Source organism: Oncorhynchus masou, unplaced genomic scaffold, assembly GCF_036934945.1.
Source record: "Oncorhynchus masou masou isolate Uvic2021 unplaced genomic scaffold, UVic_Omas_1.1 unplaced_scaffold_1212, whole genome shotgun sequence".
Classification (NCBI taxonomy): domain Eukaryota; kingdom Metazoa; phylum Chordata; class Actinopteri; order Salmoniformes; family Salmonidae; genus Oncorhynchus; species Oncorhynchus masou.
In genome coordinates this window covers 113,320-135,343 of record NW_027001910.1, presented here as the reverse complement: position 1 = coordinate 135,343, position 22,024 = coordinate 113,320, and the positions used below count along the sequence as shown (strand labels likewise).

At 45.2% G+C, this 22,024-nt stretch overlaps 1 pseudogene; it reads left to right on the top strand.

Moving 5' to 3' along the window:
• The window catches only part of LOC135529937 (centriolar coiled-coil protein of 110 kDa-like), a 41,111-nt pseudogene extending 20,075 nt beyond the window's left edge, over positions 1–21,036 (top strand).
• Positions 21,037–22,024: the final 988 nt, after the last annotated feature.

Genomic DNA, 22,024 nt, shown 5'->3' with positions numbered 1-22,024 from the left:
AAGGGAAAGGGTGCTTGTTATAAAGGGAAAAGGGTGCTTGTTATAAAGGGAAAAGGGTGCTTGTTATAAAGGGGAAAGGGTGCTTGTTATAAAGGGGAAAGGGTGCTTGTTATAAAGTGCTTGTTATAAAGGGAGGTTATAAAGGGGAAAGGGTGGTTGTTATAAAGGGGAAAGGGTGCTTGTTATAAAGGGGAAAGGGTGCTTGTTATAAAGGGAAAGGGTGGTTGTTATAAAGGGGAAAGGGTGCTTGTTATAAAGGGAAAAGGGTGGTTGTTATAAAGGGGAAAGGGTGCTTGTTATAAAGGGAAAAGGGGAGAAGGGTGCTTGTTATAAAGGGAGAAGGGTGCTTGTTATAAAGGGAAGGGTGCTTGTTATAAAGGGAAAAGGGCTTGTTATAAAGGGAAAGGGTGGTTGTTATAAAGGGAGAAGGGTGTTTATAAAGGGAGAAGGGTGCTTGTTATAAAGGGAAAGGGTGCTTGTTATAAAGGGGAAAGGGTGGTTGTTATAAAGGGAAAAGGGTGTTATAAAGGGAAAGGGTCTTGTTATAAAGGGAAAGGTGGTTATAAAGGGGAAAGGGTGCTTGTTATAAAGGGAAAGGGTGCTTGTTATAAAGGGAAAAGGGTGCTTGTTATAAAGGGAAAGGGAAAAGGGAAAGGGTGCTTGTTATAAAGGGAAAAGGGTGCTTGTTATAAAGGGAGAAGGGTGCTTGTTATAAAGGGAAAAGGGTGCTTGTTATAAAGGGAGAAGGGTGCTTGTTATAAAGGGAAAAGGGTGCTTGTTATAAAGGGAAAAGGGTGCTTGTTATAAAGGGAAGAAGGGTGCTTGTTATAAAGGGAAAAGGGTGCTTGTTATAAAGGGAGAAGGGTGCTTGTTATAAAGGGAGAAGGGTGCTTGTTATAAAGGGTTATAAAGGGAGAAGGGTGCTTGTTATAAAGGGAGAAGGGTGCTTGTTATAAAGGGAAAAGGGTGCTTGTTAAAAAGGGAGAAGGGTGCTTGTTATAAACGGTGCTTGTTATAAAGGGAGAAGGGTGCTTTTTCGGACGCAGCCCATATCTGATTATTTGTGTTAATTCCCCTCTTCTCTCTGCCTCTCTTACTACAGGTGGACAAAGTACCAGAGATGGAGGGTAAAATGGATCTACCAACTCCGCCATATTGCCTTTCCCCAAAACCTGAGACAGTGAATGGCTACACCCTGGTGACAGACTCCCCTGGGCTACCCAGGGGCGGTGGTGTGGTTGGGCTACACATTACAGATCGGCCCACCACCCCTCCACCTGAGTCCCCCATAGTCCTGAATGAGAGAGAGAAGCAGGTAGAGGAGGAGAGGTGGGAGGTTGAGGAGGAGATGAGGAGGGGAGAGGAGGAGATAGGGGGCGGTCAGGATGTGAGTTTCCAGAGCCTTCTGAGGAGGTCGAGAGAGTATGTGGAGAGAGAGCAGGCCCAGAGGGGGTCAAAGGTCATCGGCAGGGTCACTTCCACCACCCCGTCTGCGGAGAGCCTCTCTGACAAGGAGAACGAGAGCCGCAGTCCTCTGGGAGAGATGAAACCTGAACAGGGCTACAGCCTGCGCCACAGTCCACTAAACCCACCTCAGACCCAGGCCCACATCCATCACCAGAGTCAGTATCCTGGCCAAGCTCAAGCCCAGTACCAGGCTGTGTGTGACCCATATGACTCTCGGTTTAGCTGCCTCTCATCTGGCCTCCCCGACCCTTACGCCCTCCTGCCCAGCCCTGAACCCAGCATGAGTCCCCGCCCCCACCGCCGCCGACCACGTCCAGTGTCCACTGGTAACATCCTGATCTCCTTCCCCATTGGCTCGGCCGACCTCATCCCCAGAGGGCTAGTGGGGAGGCACCAGGAGAGCACCGTTGTCATGGCGACAGGGGTGATGAGGTCACCGGAACGGGGGTCAGGTGTCAGTGACGGTAGTAGTCGTCGTGGCAGCCAGTGTGGCACCAGCCCGGTCCAGGAGAAGAGCTGCAGCCCAGTCAGTACCTCCGGAACTGGTTCACATGGGCATCATGACATCATCAGCTCCGGGTTTCGCCGGCGCTGCCACACCCTAGACAGCCAGCTCCACTCCTCCCATTCTGCCTCAGGACCTGGCATGGACCACAGCCAGGAGAGGCTCCCACGCTTCATGGGGGGAGTGCCTCATTTGGCCCCGAGCCGTAGGAGCCCCGCGGTCCCCCTGAATCAGTCCTATGAGGTGGAGAACCCCTCGGCAACGCTGCTAAGGCCCCACGTGAGACCCTTGACCCCTGACCTCTCTCCTTGCCAGATGAGGCTGGATCCTGAGAGGCCTCAGGGGCCCCATGATGGACGGATCACACCCAGCTCTTCCCTAGAGGAGCAGGACAGTAAGACAGGTGAGAGAGAGAGATCGTTGTAACGTAGTGTGTATGATATAAGAGAATGTTATGAAGAAAACTATACAGGGCAGTCTGTACTCTGTGATTAATTTGTCTTGAATGTAAAGTCCACTACTTTTCGTGCAATCACTGAAAATAATTGTGTGTGTGTGTGCGTTCATGCATGTGTGTGTGTGTGTGGCATGTGTGTGTATGTGTACGACCGGCCGTGCGTTTATGTGTCTTTTCTTTTTTTTGTGTGTGTGTGTGTTTCAGAGGAGACCCAGCGACGTGTGAGTGCTCTGGAGGAGACCCAGCGACGTGTGAGTGCTCTGGAGGAGATGCAGAGATGCAGCGTCTGGAGGAGGAGCATGCCCTGCAGATGTCTCTTCTCATGGCTGAACAGAAGAGAGAACAACAGCGCCTCTGTCAGGTCAGGACATGGAACCACAGCATGTTGACCCTGCTCAATGTATCAAAAGCCACATTTGTCACTATTCTTCCACAACTATCAGCATTCCTTCCTAGTTTGTGATATTATATACAGTATAGTGTTTGCAGACAGAATGTCACACAGATAATTGAACTTTAAAGCTACAGTCTGGGATTTGGGAAGCTGTTTCTTGGATGTTATGGCCTGTCAGTCCTTGCATCTAGAGCTCTGTGTAGTATGAATTTGAGAGGGGTTACATTTCCCTAGCCCCACCCCTCAGCTGTATACCAAAACAAGTGTTTTTGAATCCCAGAATGTGCCTTTAAGTTCCATAAGTTTGAATATGTTAGCATTTGCAAAGTGTATTGTTTGGCTGCTGTAGAGAAGTGACTGTTCAATCCCCAATACTACACATCCGTCACGGGACAACGCTCCTGTGTGTGTGTGTGTGTGTGTGTGTGTGTGTGTGTGTGTGTGTGTGTGTGTGTGTGTGTGTTTTCTCTGTGTCTTTATTAGGAGTTGGATGAGAAGGGGAAGAGGCTGAGAGAGCAGGGGTGTGGCCGGCTCCTGAGTGGGGACGGTGGACTCAGCCCTTCCTGCCCTGGACTTAGCCCCACCCTGAGTGCTACTGATAGGTCACCTAGACACAGTGTACACAGCATGGGTAGGTGGACTGTGGCATGGAAGAATAACTCACACACACAAACCATTACCTTGGTAAATGTCATTGGGTTGAAGCATGGGGAAATATAACTATTTTTGCTATTACTATTTGAAATAGGGAGGTGCTTTACAAAACCCTTATGGCATTTTTCGTTTTTTACCTCTCCTCAGCTTGTACATTTCTTTTGACTTTTGATTCTCATCTTCATATTGTATTTTATTTTTTATGTGCAAATTCATCAATAAAATACAGACCTAACTGTTGACACAATAAATGCATATACTGCAACAATGGTTCCCCTGTAGGTCTCAGAAATGTAAAGCCATCTTGGTAACGTGAGTTGTTTATTGCCTATTTACCTGTTTCTGTGTGAATGTAATGTGTAAAAGGTTTCTTTCCTCTCTCTCTCTCCAGGTTTCTCCTCTCCACTGAGCTCCAGTGCTCCCTCTCCCTCCATGCAGCCTCCTGTCTACCTGTGGGGGCCCACCTGGGGGGCCAGCAAGCCCCGGGGAAGGCTCAGTCAGGTGCTTGTGCGTTTGTGTGCATGCGTGTGCTTCTACATACAGTATATGTGTGTGGTTTCCAACTGTTGGTGCTACCTCTTGTGTCTCCATTTCCAGAATCATGTTCGATGTATATGTGTGTTTCATTGTTTTATCATAAAATATATTTAATATAATACAATAGTGTAAGTTAATTTCCATGTGTCTCGTCCTGTACTATGCTACCGGTCCTCACTCAGGTTGTGACAGTTGAACAGCAGAGGGCGCTGTGTCGTCTGGGAGCCATCAGTTGTGGGTTCCTCACCCGCAGACTGCTCCAGACAGAGAAGGTGAAACAGCTGCGCCAGACCATTCAGGTGAGAACACTCTTATATCTGCACACAGAAACACACACGTATACACAGTGTAGATGTATATACTACTATACAGTGTAGGTATGTAAGGGAATAGCAACTGAATCATAATGGAACTGAAACACAGTGATATTGAACTTTGACTGATTTAAAGACGATCACCTTTATTAATTAATTATTTCAATGGTATGGTTTTAGGACACACAAGAGTTCATCTGCTCGTTCCAGACTGAAGCTCCACAGAAGAGAGGATCCATCTCAGCACAGGACCTGTCTCTGCAGGAGAGAGTCAGGGCACAGGTAACACTCAGAGAGAAAGAGAGAGACAAACACACGCACACACATACACACACACACACACACACACACACACACACACACACACACACACACACACAGAAAGTGGAACCGGATGACTACGAGTATTGATTATATTGTATGTGTATCCCCTCCTTCAGTTGCGTGCGGCTCGATATGACATCCATGACATCTTCTTTGAGATGCCCCTGGAGGAGAGGCTGGCTCTGCTGCAGCTGGACAGAGAGGTCCGCACAGAGAAGAAGCTACGAGAAATGGTAACCTGACTGGACTTTCACCTTTCAATCACAGACTTGGACCAACCACAACACACTGAGTGGGACTTTTAACTGTCAGTCACACAAATAGGCCAATCATAACAGAAGGACTTAAACTTTGTCACTCTCACAGTAATAAATCACAAAAAGAAGTGTAAAGTCCCTTAGAAAAGTGACCTTAGACAAAACATCATTTAACTTTTTAAAGCAGAGCTTGACCCTAAGGCCGCAGCTTGGCAGAGACAAATTAAGTTTATTTACAAAACGCTATATCCACAATTTTTCACATTTGTGTTTTATCGCCACAAATGATAACTTTTAGGTACCTTCACAATTTTTAATTTGTAGATTTTAAGTGTGTATTAAAATTATTTAAAAAAATAATTACTATACACTATATATCCATTGTTTAATTGTTTAACTGGAATGCAATGTTCATACAGTGCCTTGCAAAAGTATTCGGCCCCCTTGAACTTTGCAACCTTTTGCCACATTTCAGGCTTCAAACATAAAGATATAAAACTGTATTTTTTTGTGAAGAATCAACAACAAGTGGGACACAATCATGAAGTGGAACGACATTTATTGGATATTTCAAACTTTTTTAACAAATCAAAAATTGAAAAATTGGGCGTGCAAAATTATTCAGCCCCCTTAAGTTAATTAATACCTTGTAGCGCCACCTTTTGCTGCGATTACAGCTATAAGTCGCTTGGGGTATGTCTCTATCAGTTTTGCACATCGAGAGACTGAAATATTTTCCCATTCCTCCTTGCAAAACAGCTCAAGCTCAATGAGGTTGGATGGAGAGCATTTGTGAACAGCAGTTTTCAGTTCTTTCCACAGATTCTCGATTGGATTCAGGTCTGGACTTTGACTTGGCCATTCTAACACCTGGATATGTTTATTTTTGAACCATTCCATTGTAGATTTTGCTTTATGTTTTGGATCATTGTCTTGTTGGAAGACAAATCTCCGTCCCAGTCTCAGGTCTTTTGCAGACTCCATCAGGTTTTCTTCCAGAATGGTCCTGTATTTGGCTCCATCCATCTTCCCATCAATTTTAACCATCTTCCCTGTCCCTGCTGAAGAAAAGCAGGCCCAAACCATGATGCTGCCACCGCCATGTTTGACAGTGGGGATGGGGTGGTCATGGTGATGAGCTGTGTTGCTTTTACGCCAAACATAACGTTTTGCATTGTTGCCAAAAAGTAAAATTTTGGTTTCATCTGACCAGAGCACCTTCTTCCACATGTTTGGTGTGTCTCCCAGGTGGCTTGTGGCAAACTTTAAACAACACTTTTTAAGGATATCTTTAAGAAATGGCTTTCTTCTTGCCACTCTTCCATAAAGGCCAGATTTGTGCAATACACGACTGATTGTTGTCCTATGGACAGAGTCTCCCACCTCAGCTGTAGATCTCTGCAGTTCATCCAGAGTGATCATGGGCCTCTTGGCTGCATCTCTGATCAGTCTTCTCCTTGTATGAGCTGAAAGTTTAGAGGGACGGCCAGGTCTTGGTAGATTTGCAGTGGTCTGATACTCCTTCCATTTCAATATTATCATTTGCACAGTGCTCCTTGGGATGTTTAAAGCTTGGGAAATGTTTTTGTATCCAAAGCCGGCTTTAAACTTCTTCACAACAGTATCTCGGACCTGCCTGGTGTGTTCCTTGTTCTTCATGATGCTCTCTGCGCTTTTAACAGACCTCTGAGACTATCACAGTGCAGGTGCATTTATACGGAGACTTGATTACACACAGGTGGATTGTATTTATCATCATTAGTCATTTAGGTCAACATTGGATCATTCAGAGATCCTCACTGAACCTCTGGAGAGAGTTTGCTGCACTGAAAGTAAAGGGGCTGAATAATTTTGCACGCCCAATTTTTCAGTTTTTGATTTGTTAAAAAAGTTTGAAATATCCAATAAATGTCATTCCACTTCATGATTGTGTCCCACTTGTTGTTGATTCTTCACAAAAAAATACAGTTTTATATCTTTATGTTTGAAGCCTGAAATGTGGCAAAAGGTCGCAAAGTTCAAGGGGGCGAAATACTTTCGCAAGGCACTGTACATACTGACCCTGGCCTAATACTTACTGACCCTGGCCTAATACTTACTGACCCTGGCCTAATACATACTGACCCTGGCCTAATACATACTGACCCTGGCCTAATACTTACTGACCCTGGCCTAATACATACTGACCCTGGCCTAATACATACTGACCCTGGCCTAATACATACTGACCCTGGCCTAATACATACTGACCCTGGCCTAAAACATACTGACCCTGGCCTAATACATACTGACCCTGGCCTAATACATACTGACCCTGGCCTAATACATACTGACCCTGGCCTAATACATACTGACCCTGGCCTAATACATACTGACCCTGGCCTAATACATACTGACCCTGGCCTAATACATACCCTGACCCCCTGGCCTAATACATACTGACCCTGGCCTAATACATACTGACCCTGGCCTAATACATACTGACCCTGGCCTAAACATACTGACCCTGGCCTAATACATACTGCCTAATACATACTGACCCTGGCCTAATACATACTGACCCTGGCCTAATACATACTGACCCTGGCCTAATACATACTGACCCTGGCCTAATACATACTGACCCTGGCCTAATACTTACTGACCCTGGCCTAATACATACTGACCCTGGCCTAATACATACTGACCCTGGCTTAAAACATACTAACCCTGGCCTAAAACATACTGACCCTGGCCTAAAACATACACCATGGCCTAAAACATAGACCCTGGCCATAATGGCCTAAAACATACTGACCATGGCCTAAAACATAGTAACCCTGGCTAAAAACATGTTTACCCTGGCCTAAAACATACTGACCATGGCCTAAAACATAGTAACCCTGGCTAAAAACATGTTTACCCTGGCCTAAAACATACTCACCCTGGCCTAAAACATACCAACCATGGCCTAAAACATACTGACCATGGCCTAAAACATATTGACCCTGGCCTAAAACATACTGACCCTGGCCTAAAACATACTGACCATGGCCTAAAACTTACTGACCCTGCTGGCCTAAAACATACTGACCATGGCCTAAAACATACTGACCCTGGCTAAAACATACTGACCCTGGCCTAAAACATACTGACCATGGCCTAAAACATACTAACCCTGGCCTAAAACATACTGACCATGGCCTAAAACATTGACCCTGGCCTAAAACATACTGACCATGGCCTAAAACATACTGACCCTGGCTAAAACATACATGGCCTAAAACATACTGACCTGGCCTAAAACATACTTACCCTGGCCTAAAACATATACCATGGCCTAAAACATACTGACCATGGCCTAAAACATACTGACCCTGGCCTAAACATACTGACCCTGGCCTAAAACATACTGACCATGGCCTAAAACATACTGACCCTGGCCTAAAACATACTGACCATGGCCTAAAACATAAAACTGACCATGGCCTAAAACATACTGACCCTGGCCTAAAACATACTGACCCTGGCCTAAAACATACTGACCCTGGCCTAAAACATACTGACCATGGCCTAAAACATACTGACCCTGGCCTAAAACATACTGGCCTAAAACATACTGACCCTGGCCTAAAACATACTGACCATGGCCTAAAACATACTGACCCTGGCCTAAAACATACTGACCCTGGCCTAAAACATACTGACCCTGGCCTAAAACATACTGACCCTGGCCTAAAACATACTGACCCTGGCCTAAAACATACCCTGGCTAAAAACATACTAACCCTGGCCTAAAACATACTGACCCTGGCTCTAAAACATACTGACCCTGGCCTAAAACATACTGACCCTGGCCTAAAACATATGACCGACCATGGCCTAAAACATACTGACCCTGGCCTAAAATACTGACCCTGGCCTAAAACATACTGACCATGGCCTAAAACATACTGACCATGGCCTAAAACATACTGACCATGGCCTAAAACACACTAACCCTGGCCTAAAATATACTGACCCTGGCCTAAAACATACTGACCCTGGCCTAAAACATACTGACCCTGGCCTAAAACATACTGACCATGGCCTAAAACATACTGACCCTGGCCTAAAACATACTGACCCTGGCCTAAAACATACTGACCATGGCCTAAAACATACTGACCATGGCCTAAAACTTACTGACCCTGGCCTAAAACATACTGACCCTGGCCTAAAACATACTAACCCTGGCCTAAAACATAGTAACCCTGGCTAAAAACATACTAACCCTGGCCTAAAACATACTGACCCTGCTCTAAAACATACTGACCATGGCCTAAAACATACTGACCCTGGCCTAAAACATACTGACCATGGCCTAAAACATACTGACCATGGCCTAAAACATACTAAAAAAACATACTGACCATGGCCTAAAACATACTGACCCTGGCCTAAAACATACTGACCCTGGCCTAAAACATACTGACCCTGGCCTAAAACATACTGACCCTGGCCTAAAACATACTGACCCTGGCCTAAAACATACTGACCATGGCCTAAAACATACTGACCCTGGCCTAAAACATACTGACCCTGGCCTAAAACATACTGACCATGGCCTAAAACTTACTGACCCTGGCCTAAAACATACTGACCCTGGCTAAAAACATACTGACCCTGGCCTAAAACATACTAACCCTGGCCTAAAACATAGTAACCCTGGCTAAAGACCCTGGCCTAAAACATACTGACCCTGGCCTAAAACATACTGAAAAACCCTGGCCTAAAACATACTGACCCTGGCTCTAAAACATACTGACCCTGGCCTAAAACATACTGACCCTGGCCTAAAATATACCGACCATGGCCTAAAACATACTGACCCTGGCCTAATACATACTGACCCTGGCCTAAAACATACTGACCATGGCCTAAAACATACTGACCATGGCCTAAAACATACTGACCATGGCCTAAAACATACTGACCATGGCCTAAAACATACTGACCCTGGCCTAAAACATACTGACCCTGGCCTAAAACATACTGACCCTGGCCTAAAACATACTGACCATGGACTAAAACATACTGACCCTGGCCTAAAACATACTGACCCTGGCCTAAAACATACTGACCATGGCCTAAAACATACTGACCATGGCCTAAAACATACTGACCCTGGCCTAAAACATACTGACCCTGGCCTAAAACATACTAACCCTGGCCTAAAACATAGTAACCCTGGCTAAAAACATACTAACCCTGGCCTAAAACATACTAACCCTGGCCTAAAACATACTGACCCTGGCCTAAAACATACTGACCCTGGCCTAAAACATACTGACCCTGGCCTAAAATATACTGACCATGGCCTAAAACATACTGACATACTGACCATGGCCTAAAACTAACCCTGCTCTAAAACATACTGACCCTGGCCTAAAACATACTGACCCTGGCCTAAAACATACTGACCATGGCCTAAAACATACTGACCATGGCCTAAAACATACTGACCATGGCCTAAAACATACTGACCCTGGCCTAAAACATACTGACCCTGGCCTAAAACCTGACTGGCCTAAAACATACTGACCCTGGCCTAAAACATACTGACCCTGGCCTAAAACATACTGACCCTGGCCTAAAACATACTGACCATGGCCTAAAACATACTGACCCTGGCCTAAAACATACTGACCCTGGCCTAAAACATACTGACCCTGGCCTAAAACATACTGACCCTGGCCTAAAATATACTGACCATGGCCTAAAACTAAAAAACATACTGACCCTGGCCTAAAACATACTGACCCTGGCCTAAAACATACTGACCATGGCCTAAAACATACTGACCCTGGCCTAAAACATACTGACCCTGGCCTAAAACATACTGACCCTGGCCTAAAACATACTGACCATGGCCTCAAACATACTGGCCTAAAACATACTGACCCTGGCCTAAAACATACTGACCCTGGCCTAAAACATACTGACCCTGGCCTAAAACATACTGACCCTGGCCTAAAACATACTAACCCTGGCCTAAAACATAGTAACCCTGGCTAAAACATACTGACCCTGGCCTAAAACATACTAACCCTGGCCTAAAACATAGTAACCCTGGCTAAAAACATACTAACCCTGGCCTAAAACATACTGACCCTGCTCTAAAACATACTGACCCTGGCCTAAAACATACTGACCCTGGCCTAAAACATACTGACCCTGGCCTAAAATATACCGACCATGGCCTAAAACATACTGACCCTGGCCTAATACATACTGACCCTGGCCTAAAACATACTGACCATGGCCTAAAACATACTGACCATGGCCTAAAACATACTGACCATGGCCTAAAACATACTAACCCTGGCCTAAAATATACTGACCCTGGCCTAAAACATACTGACCTGGCCATAAAAAACATACTGACCCTGGCCTAAAACATACTGACATACTATGGCCTAAAACATACTGACCCTGGCCTAAAACATACTGACCCTGGCCTAAAACATACTGACCCTGGCCTAAAACATACTGACCCTGGCCTAAAACATACTGACCATGGCCTAAAACATACTGACCCTGGCCTAAAACATACTGACCCTGGCCTAAAACATACTGACCACCTAAAACATGGGCCTAAAACATACTGACCATGGCCTAAAACATACTAACCCTGGCCTAAAACATACTGACCCTGGCCTAAAACATACTGACCCTGGCCTAAAACATACTGACCCTGGCCTAAAACATACTGACCCTGGCCTAAAACATACTGACCCTGGCCTAAAACATACTGACCATGGCCTAAAACATACTGACCCTGGCCTAAAACATACTGACCCTGGCCTAAAACATACTGACCCTGGCCTAAAACATACTGGCCTAAAACATATGGCCTAAAACATACTGACCCTGGCCTAAAACATACTGACCCTGGCCTAAAACATACCCTGGCCTAAAACATACTGACCCTGGCCTAAAACATACTGACCCTGGCCTAAAACATACTAACCCTGGCCTAAAACATACTGACTGACCCTGGCCTAAAACATACTGACCCTGGCCTAAAACATACTGACCCTGGCCTAAAACATACTGACCATGGCCTAAAACATACTGACCCTGGCCTAAAACATACTGACCCTGGCCTAAAACATACTGACCCTGGCCTAAAACATACTGACCCTGGCCTAAAACATACTGACCATGGCCTAAAACATACTGACCATGGCCTAAAACATACTGACCATGGCCTAAAACATACTGACCATGGCCTAAAACATACTGACCATGGCCTAAAACATACTGACCCTGGCCTAAAACATACTGACCCTGGCCTAAAACATACTGACCCTGGCCTAAAACATACTGACCATGGCCTAAAACATACTGACCATGGCCTAAAACATACTGACCATGGCCTAAAACATACTGACCATGGCCTAAAACATAACCCTGGCCTAAAACATACTGACCCTGGCCTAAAACATACTGACCATGGCCTAAAACATACTGACCCTGGCCTAAAACATACTGACCCTGGCCTAAAACATACTGACCCTGGCCTAAAACATACTGACCCTGGCCTAAAACATACTGACCATGGCCTAAAACATACTGACCCTGGCCTAAAACATACTGACCCTGGCCTAAAACATACTGACCCTGGCCTAAAACATACTGACCATGGCCTAAAACATAAAACATACTGACCCTGGCCTAAAACATGGCCTAAAACATACTGACCCTGGCCTAAAACATACTGACCCTGGCCTAAAACTACTGACCCTGGCCTAAAACATACTGACCCTGGCCTAAAACATACTGACCCTGGCCTAAAACATACTGACCCTGGCCTAAAACATACTGACCCTGGCCTAAAACATACTGACCCTGGCCTAAAACATAAAACATACTGACCCTGGCCTAAAACATACTGACCATGGCCTAAAACATACTGACCATGGCCTGGCCTAAAACGCACTAACCCTGGCCTAAAACATACTGACCCTGGCCTAAAACATACTGACCCTGGCCTAAAACATACTGACCCTGGCCTAAAACATACTGACCATGGCCTAAAACATACCTAAAACATACTGACCCTGGCCCTGGCCTAAAACATACTGACCCTGGCCTAAAACATACTGACCATGGCCTAAAACATACTGACCCTGGCCTAAAACATACTGACCCTGGCCTAAAACATACTGACCCTGGCCTAAAACATACTGATGGCCTAAAACATACTGACCATGGCCTAAAACATACTGACCATGGCTGGCCTAAAACATACTGACCCTGGCCTAAAACATACTAACCCTGGCCTAAAACATACTGACCCTGGCCTAAAACATACTGACCCTGGCCTAAAACATACTGACCCTGGCCTAAAACATACTGACCCTGGCTAAAACATACTGACCCTGGCCTAAAACATACTGACCCTGGCCTAAAACATACTGACCATAGTAAAACATACTGACCATGGCCTAAAACATACTGACCCTGCCTAAAACATACTGACCCTGGCCTAAAACATACTGACCCTGGCCTAAAACTAAAACAAAAACATACTAACCCTGGCCTAAAACATACTGACCCTGGCTCTAAAACATACTGACCCTGGCCTAAAACATACTGACCCTGACCATGGCCTAAAACATAAAAAAACATACTGACCCTGGCCTAAAACATACTGACCATGGCCTAAAACATGACCCTGCTAAAACATACTCCTAAAACATACTGACCCTGGCCTAAAACATACTGACCCTGTCCTAAAACATACTGACCATGGCCTAAAACATACTGACCCTGGCCTAAAACATACTGACCATGGACTAAAACATACTGACCCTGGCCTAAAACATACTGACCCTGGCCTAAAACATACTGACCCTGGCCTAAAACATACTGACCCTGGCCTAAAACATACTGACCATGGCCTAAAACATACTGACCCTGGCCTAAAACATACTGACCCTGGCCTAAAACATACTGACCCTGGCCTAAAACATACTGACCCTGGCCTAAAATATACTGACCATGGCCTAAAACATACTGACCCTGGCCTAATACATACTGACCCTGGCCTAAAACATACTGACCATGGCCTAAAACATACTGACCATGGCCTAAAACATACTGACCATGGCCTAAAACACACTAACCCTGGCCTAAAATATACTGACCCTGGCCTAAAACATACTGACCCTGGCCTAAAACATACTGACCCTGGCCTAAAACATACTGACCCTGGCCTAAAACATACTGACCCTGGCCTAAAACATACTGACCCTGGCCTAAAACATACTGACCATGGCCTAAAACATACTGACCCTGGCCTAAAACATACTGACCCTGGCCTAAAACATACTGACCCTGGCTAAAAACATACTGACCCTGGCCTAAAACATACTAACCCTGGCCTAAAACATAGTAACCCTGGCTAAAGACATACTGACCCTGGCCTAAAACATACTAACCCTGGCCTAAAACATAGTAACCCTGGCTAAAAACATACTAACCCTGGCCTAAAACATACTGACCCTGGCCTAAAACATACTGACCCTGGCCTAAAACATACTGACCCTGGCCTAAAACATACTGACCCTGGCCTAAAATATACTGACCATGGCCTAAAACATACTGACCCTGGCCTAATACATACTGACCCTGGCCTAAAACATACTGACCATGGCCTAAAACATACTGACCATGGCCTAAAACATACTGACCATGGCCTAAAACATACCCTGGCCTAAAACATACCCCTGGCCTAAAACATACTGACCCTGGCCTAAAACATACTGACCCTGGCCTAAAACATACTGACCATGGACTAAAACATACTGACCCTGGCCTAAAACATACTGACCCTGGCCTAAAACATACTGACCATGGCCTAAAACATACTGACCATGGCCTAAAACTTACTGACCCTGGCCTAAAACATACTGACCCTGGCCTAAAACATACTACCCTGGCCTAAAACACAGTGGCCTAAAACATACTGACCCTGGCCTAAAACATACTGACCCTGGCCTAAAACATAGTAACCCTGGCTAAAGACATACTGACCCTGGCCTAAAACATACTGACCCTGGCCTAAAACATACTGACCATGGCCTAAAACATACTGACCCTGGCCTAAAACATACTGACCCTGGCCTAAAACATACTGACCCTGGCCTAAAACATACTGACCCTGGCCTAAAACATACTGGCCTAAAACATACTGACCATGGCCTAAAACATACTGACCCTGGCCTAAAATACACCCTGGCCTACATACTGACCCTGGCCTAAAACATACTGCTCTAAAACATACTGACCCTGGCCTAAAACATACTGACCCTGGCCTGGCCTAAAACATACTGACCATGGCCTAAAACATACTGACCCTGGCCTAAAACATACTGACCCTGGCCTAAAACATACTGACCCTGGCCTAAAACATACTGACCCTGGCCTAAAACATACTGACCATGGCCTAAAACATACTGACCCTGGCCTAAAACATACTGACCCTGGCCTAAAACATACTGACCCTGGCCTAAAACATACTGACCCTGGCCTAAAACATACTGACCCTGGCCTAAAACATACCCTGACCCTGGCCTAAAACATACTGACCCTGGCCTAAAACATACTGACCCTGGCCTAAAACATACTGACCATGGCCTAAAACATACTGACCCTGGCCTAAAACATACTGAAAAACATACTGACCCTGGCCTAAAACATACACCCTGGCCTAAAACATACTGACCCTGGCCATAACCCTGGCCTAAAACATACTGACCCTGGCCTAAAACATACTGACCATGGCTACTGACCCTGGCCTAAAACATACTGACCATGGCCTAAAACATACTGACCCTGGCCTAAAACATACTGACCCTGGCCTAAAACATACTGACCATGGCCTAAAACATAACCCTGGCCTATACTGACCATGGCCTAAAACATACTAACCCTGGCCTAAAACATACTGACCCTGGCCTAAAACATACTGACCCTGGCCTAAAACATACTGACCCTGGCCTAAAACATACTGACCCTGGCCTAAAACATACTGACCCTGGCCTAAAACATACTGCCCTGGCCTAAAACATACTGACCCTGGCCTAAAACATACTGACCCTGGCCTAAAACATACTGACCCTGGCCTAAAACATACTGACCCTGGCCTAAAACATACTGACCCTGGCCTAAAACATACTGACCCTGGCTAAAAACATACTGACCCTGGCCTAAAACATACTAACCCTGGCCTAAAACATACTAACCCTGGCCTAAAACATACTGACCCTGGCCTAAAACATACTAACCCTGGCCTAAAACATAGTAACCCTGGCTAAAAACATACTAACCCTGGCCTAAAACATACTGACCCTGGTCTAAAACATACTGACCCTGGCCTAAAACATACTGACCCTGGCCTAAAACATACTGACCATGGCCTAAAACACCATGGCCTAAAACATACTGACCCTGGCCTAAAACATACTGACCCTGGCCTAAAACATACTGACCATGGCCTAAAACATACTGACCATGGCCTAAAACATACTGACCATGGCCTAAAACATACTGACCCTGGCCTAAAACATACTGACCCTGGCCTAAAACATACTGACCCTGGCCTAAAACATACTGACCATGGCCTAAAACATACTGACCCTGGCCTAAAACATACTGACCCTGGCCTAAAACATACTGACCCTGGCCTAAAACATACTGACCCTGGCCTAAAACATACTGACCCTGGCCTAAAACATACTAACCCTGGCCTAAAACATACTGACCCTGGCCTAAAACATACTGACCCTGGCCTAAAACATACTAACCCTGGCCTAAAACATACCTGGCCTAAAACATACTGACCCTAAAACATGGCCTAAAACATACTGACCATGGCCTAAAACATACTGACCCTGGCCTAAAACATACTGACCATGGCCTAAAACATACTGACCCTGGCCTAAAACATACTGACCCTGGCCTAAAACATACTGACCCTGGCCTAAAACATACTGACCCTGGCCTAAAACATACTGACCCTGGCCTAAAACATACTGACCCTGGCCTAAAACATACTGACCCTGGCCTAAAACATACTGACCCTGGCCTAAAACATACTGACCCTGGCCTAAAACATACTGACCCTGGCCTAAAACATACTGACCCTGGCCTAAAACATACTGACCCTGGCCTAAAACATACTGACCCTGGCCTAAAACATACTGACCCTGGCCTAAAACATACTGACCCTGGCCTAAAACATACTGACCCTGGCCTAAAACATACTGACCCTGGCCTAAAACATACTGACCCTGGCCTAAAACATACTGACCCTGGCCTAAAACATACTGACCCTGGCCTAAAACATACTGACCCTGGCCTAAAACATACTGACCCTGGCCTAAAACATACTGACCCTGGCCTAAAACATACTGACCCTGGCCTAAAACATACTGACCATGGCCTAAAACATACTGACCCTGGCCTAAAACATACTGGCCTAAAACATACTGACCCTGGCCTAAAACATACTGACCCTGGCCTAAAACATACTGACCCTGGCCTAAAACATACTGACCCTGGCCTAAAACATACTGACCCTGGCCTAAAACATACTGACCCTGGCCTAAAACATACTGACCCTGGCCTAAAACATACTAACCCTGGCCTAAAACATACTGACCCTGGCCTAAAACATACTAACCCTGGCCAAAACATAGTAACCCTGGCTAAAACATACTGACCCTGGCCTAAAACATAAAACATACTGACCCTGGCCTAAAAAACATAGTAACCCTGGCTAAAAACATACTAACCCTGGCCTAAAACATACTGACCCTGGCTAAAACATACTGACCCTGGCCTAAAACATACTGACCCTGGCCTAAAACATACTGACCCTGGCCTAAAACATACTGACCATGGCCTAAAACATACTGACCATGGCCTAAAACATACTGACCATGGCCTAAAACATACTGACCATGGCCTAAAACATACTGACCATGGCCTAAAACATACTGACCCTGGCCTAAAACATACTGACCCTGGCCTAAAACATACTGACCCTGGCCTAAAACATACTGACCCTGGCCTAAAACATACTGACCATGGCCTAAAACATACTGACCCTGGCCTAAAACATACTGACCCTGGCCTAAAACATACTGACCCTGGCCTAAAACATACTGACCCTGGCCTAAAACATACTGACCATGGCCTAAAACATACTGACCCTGGCCTAAAACATACTGACCCTGGCCTAAAACATACTGACCCTGGCCTAAAACATACTGACCATGGCCTAAAACATACTGACCCTGGCCTAAAACATACTGACCCTGGCCTAAAACATACTGACCCTGGCCTAAAACATACTGACCCTGGCCTAAAACATACTGACCCTGGCCTAAAACATACCCTGGCCTAAAAACATACTGACCCTGGCCTAAAACATACTAACCCTGGCTAAAACATACTACCATGAAAACCCCCTGGCCTAAAACATACTAACCCTGGCCTAAAACCTGGCCTAAAACATACTGACCCTGGCCTAAAACATACTGACCCTGGCCTAAAACATACTGACCCTGGCCTAAAACATACTGACCCTGGCCTAAAACATACTGACCCTGGCCTGGCCTAAAACATAAAACATACTGACCCTGGCCTAAAACATACTGACCCTGGCCTAAAACATACTGACCCTGGCCTAAAACATACTGACCCTGGCCTAAAACATACTGACCCTGGCCTAAAACATACTGACCCTGGCCTAAAACATACTGACCCTGGCCTAAAACATACTGACCCTGGCCTAAAACATACTGACTGGCCTAAAACATACTGACCCTGGCCTAAAACATACTGACCCTGGCCTAAAACATGGCCTACCCTGGCCTAAAACATACTGACCCTGGCCTAAAACATACTGACCAGGGCCTAAAACATACTGACCCTGGCCTAAAACATACTGACCCTGGCCTAAAACAGACTGACCCTGGCCTAAAACATACTGACCCTGGCCTAAAACATACTGACCCTGGCCTAAAACATACTGACCATGGCCTAAAACATACTGACCATGGCCTAAAACATACTGACCCTGGCCTAAAACATACTGACCCTGGCCTAAAACATACTGACCCTGGCCTAAAACATACTGACCTGGCCTAAAACATACTGACCATGGCCTAAAACATATGACCCTGGCCTAAAACATACTGACCATGGCCTAAAACATACTGACCCTGGCCTAAAACATATGACCATGGCCTAAACATACTGACCCTGGCCTAAAACATACTGACCATGGCCTAAAACATACTGACCATGGCCATGGCCTAAAACATACTGACCATGGCCTAAAACATACTGACCATGGCCTAAAACATACTGACCATGGCCTAAAACATACTGACCCTGGCCTAAAACATACTGACCATGGCCTAAAACTTACTGACCCTGTAAAACATACTAACCCTGGCCTAAAACATACTAACCCTGGCCTAAAACACAGTAACCCTGACTGAAAACATACTAACCCTGGCTAAAAACATGTTTACCCTGGCCTAAAACTGCTGACCCTGGCCTAAAACATACTGACTGGCCTAAAATACATGGCCTAAAACATTGACCCTGGCCTAAAACATACTTTTGATGATTCTGATGTGTAACTGTATCTGACAATCTGCTGGCTGTGTGTGTGTGTCTGTGTGTGTGTCAATAGGAGAAAGCCAGGAGTCCTAATGACAGAGTGCTGTCTGCTGCCACACAGAGGTCACTGGACAGGAAGAAGAGGTGAGGGGTTGAGTCCTGTGGGACTGGTTAGATGATGGATCTGTAATCACACCAGATGCCTTATTCAAATTTGTACCAGGAGATCAGACTATGATAACATATCACAAATATATTTATTTAGTCTGACATTATTGAGATAAAAGCATAATGATTCTGATGTGTATGGTTCTGTTCTCTCACTGGGTCAGGACAAGCCAGGAAAGTACAGAAGAAGCTGTCTCCCACTAACAGGTACAGAACAGTGCTGCTAACTGTCTCCTATACATACATGTCTTACTGTCTCCTATACATCACATATCTTACTGTCTCCTATACTTCACATATCTTACTGTCTCCTATACTTCACATCTCTTACTGTCTCCTATACTTCACAACTCTAACTGTCTCCTATACATCACATATCTTACTGTCTCCTATACATCACATATCTTACTGTCTCCTATACTTCACATCTCTTACTGTCTCCTATACATCACATATCTTACTGTCTCCTATACTTCACATCTCTTACTTTCTTTCTATATTAAAAAAAATCTGTACATATGAAATAGTTATCCTCCAGTGTTTTCGGTGTCAGTACAGGTCAGTGGTACACTATCTGCCCTTTCTGTATTTCTCACCTCATCACTCTCTCTCCCCCTCAGGATCCTGAAGCCAAGTCAGGGTCAGAATGCCTCTGTCCCAGGTCAGCTAAACCGACAGGGGTGAATACAGTCTCCAACATTTCTCTACTTCTCCCCCTCTCTTTATTTCTCTGCACTTCTTTAATTCCTTAACGCATACAAAATAAAAAAAATACAACTATAATTTATAATGAATAAAAATCACCCCATCTCTCCCCTCTCTCTGTCTGTCAATCTAAGTCTGTCTGTCAGGAGCTGGTACAGAAATACTCCGGAGGACAGAGTGAGGCGCTCAGACAGCCTGAAGAAGCATAACTCCCTGGGCTAACTGATTCCTCCCACAGTCCCTCTATGACCCCTCACTCCCTGACCCTTGACCTCTGAGCCTTCTATCGGCCCCATGTTCCACTATGGTTCGACCACCACCAATGCTACTAGTCTCTCTAACCTCCCTCTGACCTCCCTCTGAAGGTTCAGTTCAGTGCTCTCTGCCCATCGAACACCCTACCAAATGTATTGTTACTATAGTTACATAGATTTTCTACTATTACAAACTTATAAACAGTTCATGTATTCCTTAGGTGTGAATGCTGCTGTGCACTCTTGTGCCAAGATAATTCATGCATTAATGCTGCTAGATACAGTGCCTTGTGAAAGTATTCGGCCCCCTTGAACTTTGCGACCTTTTGCCACATTTCAGGCTTCAAACATAAAGATATAAAACTGTATTTTTTTGTGAAGAATCAACAACAAGTGGGACACAATCATGAAGTGGAACGACATTTATTGGATATTTCAAACTTTTTTAACAAATCAAAAACTGAAAAATTGGGCATGCAAAATTATTCAGCCCCCTTAAGTTAATTAATACTTTGTAGCGCCACCTTTTGCTGCGATTACAGCTGTAAGTCGCTTGGGGTATGTCTCTATCAGTTTTGCACATCGAGAGACTGAAATTTTTTACCATTCCTCCTTGCAAAACAGCTCGAGCTCAATGAGGTTGGATGGAGAGCATTTGTGAGCAGCAGTTTTCAGTTCTTTCCACAGATTCTCGATTGGATTCAGGTCTGGACTTTGACTTGGCCATTCTAACACCTGGATATGTTTATTTTTGAACCATTCCATTGTAGATTTTGCTTTATGTTTTGGATCATTGTCTTGTTGGAAGACAAATCTCCGTCCCAGTCTCAGGTCTTTTGCAGACTCCATCAGGTTTTCTTCCCTGTCCCTGCTGAAGAAAAGCAGGCCCAAACCATGATGCTGCCACCACCATGTTTGACAGTGGAGATGGTGTGTTCAGGGTGATGAGCTGTGTTGCTTTTACGCCAAACATAACGTTTTGCATTGTTGCCAAAAAGTTCAATTTTGGTTTCATCTGACCAGAGCACCTTCTTCCACATGTTTGGTGTGTCTCCCAGGTGGCTTGTGGCAAACTTTAAACAACACTTTTTATGGATATCTTTAAGAAATGGCTTTCTTCTTGCCACTCTTCCATAAAGGCCAGATTTGTGCAATATACGACTGATTGTTGTCCTATGGACAGAGTCTCCGACCTCAGCTGTAGATCTCTGCAGTTCATCCAGAGTGATCATGGGCCTCTTGGCTGCATCTCTGATCAGTCTTCTCCTTGTATGAGCTGAAAGTTTAGAGGGACGGCCAGGTCTTGGTAGATTTGCAGTGGTTT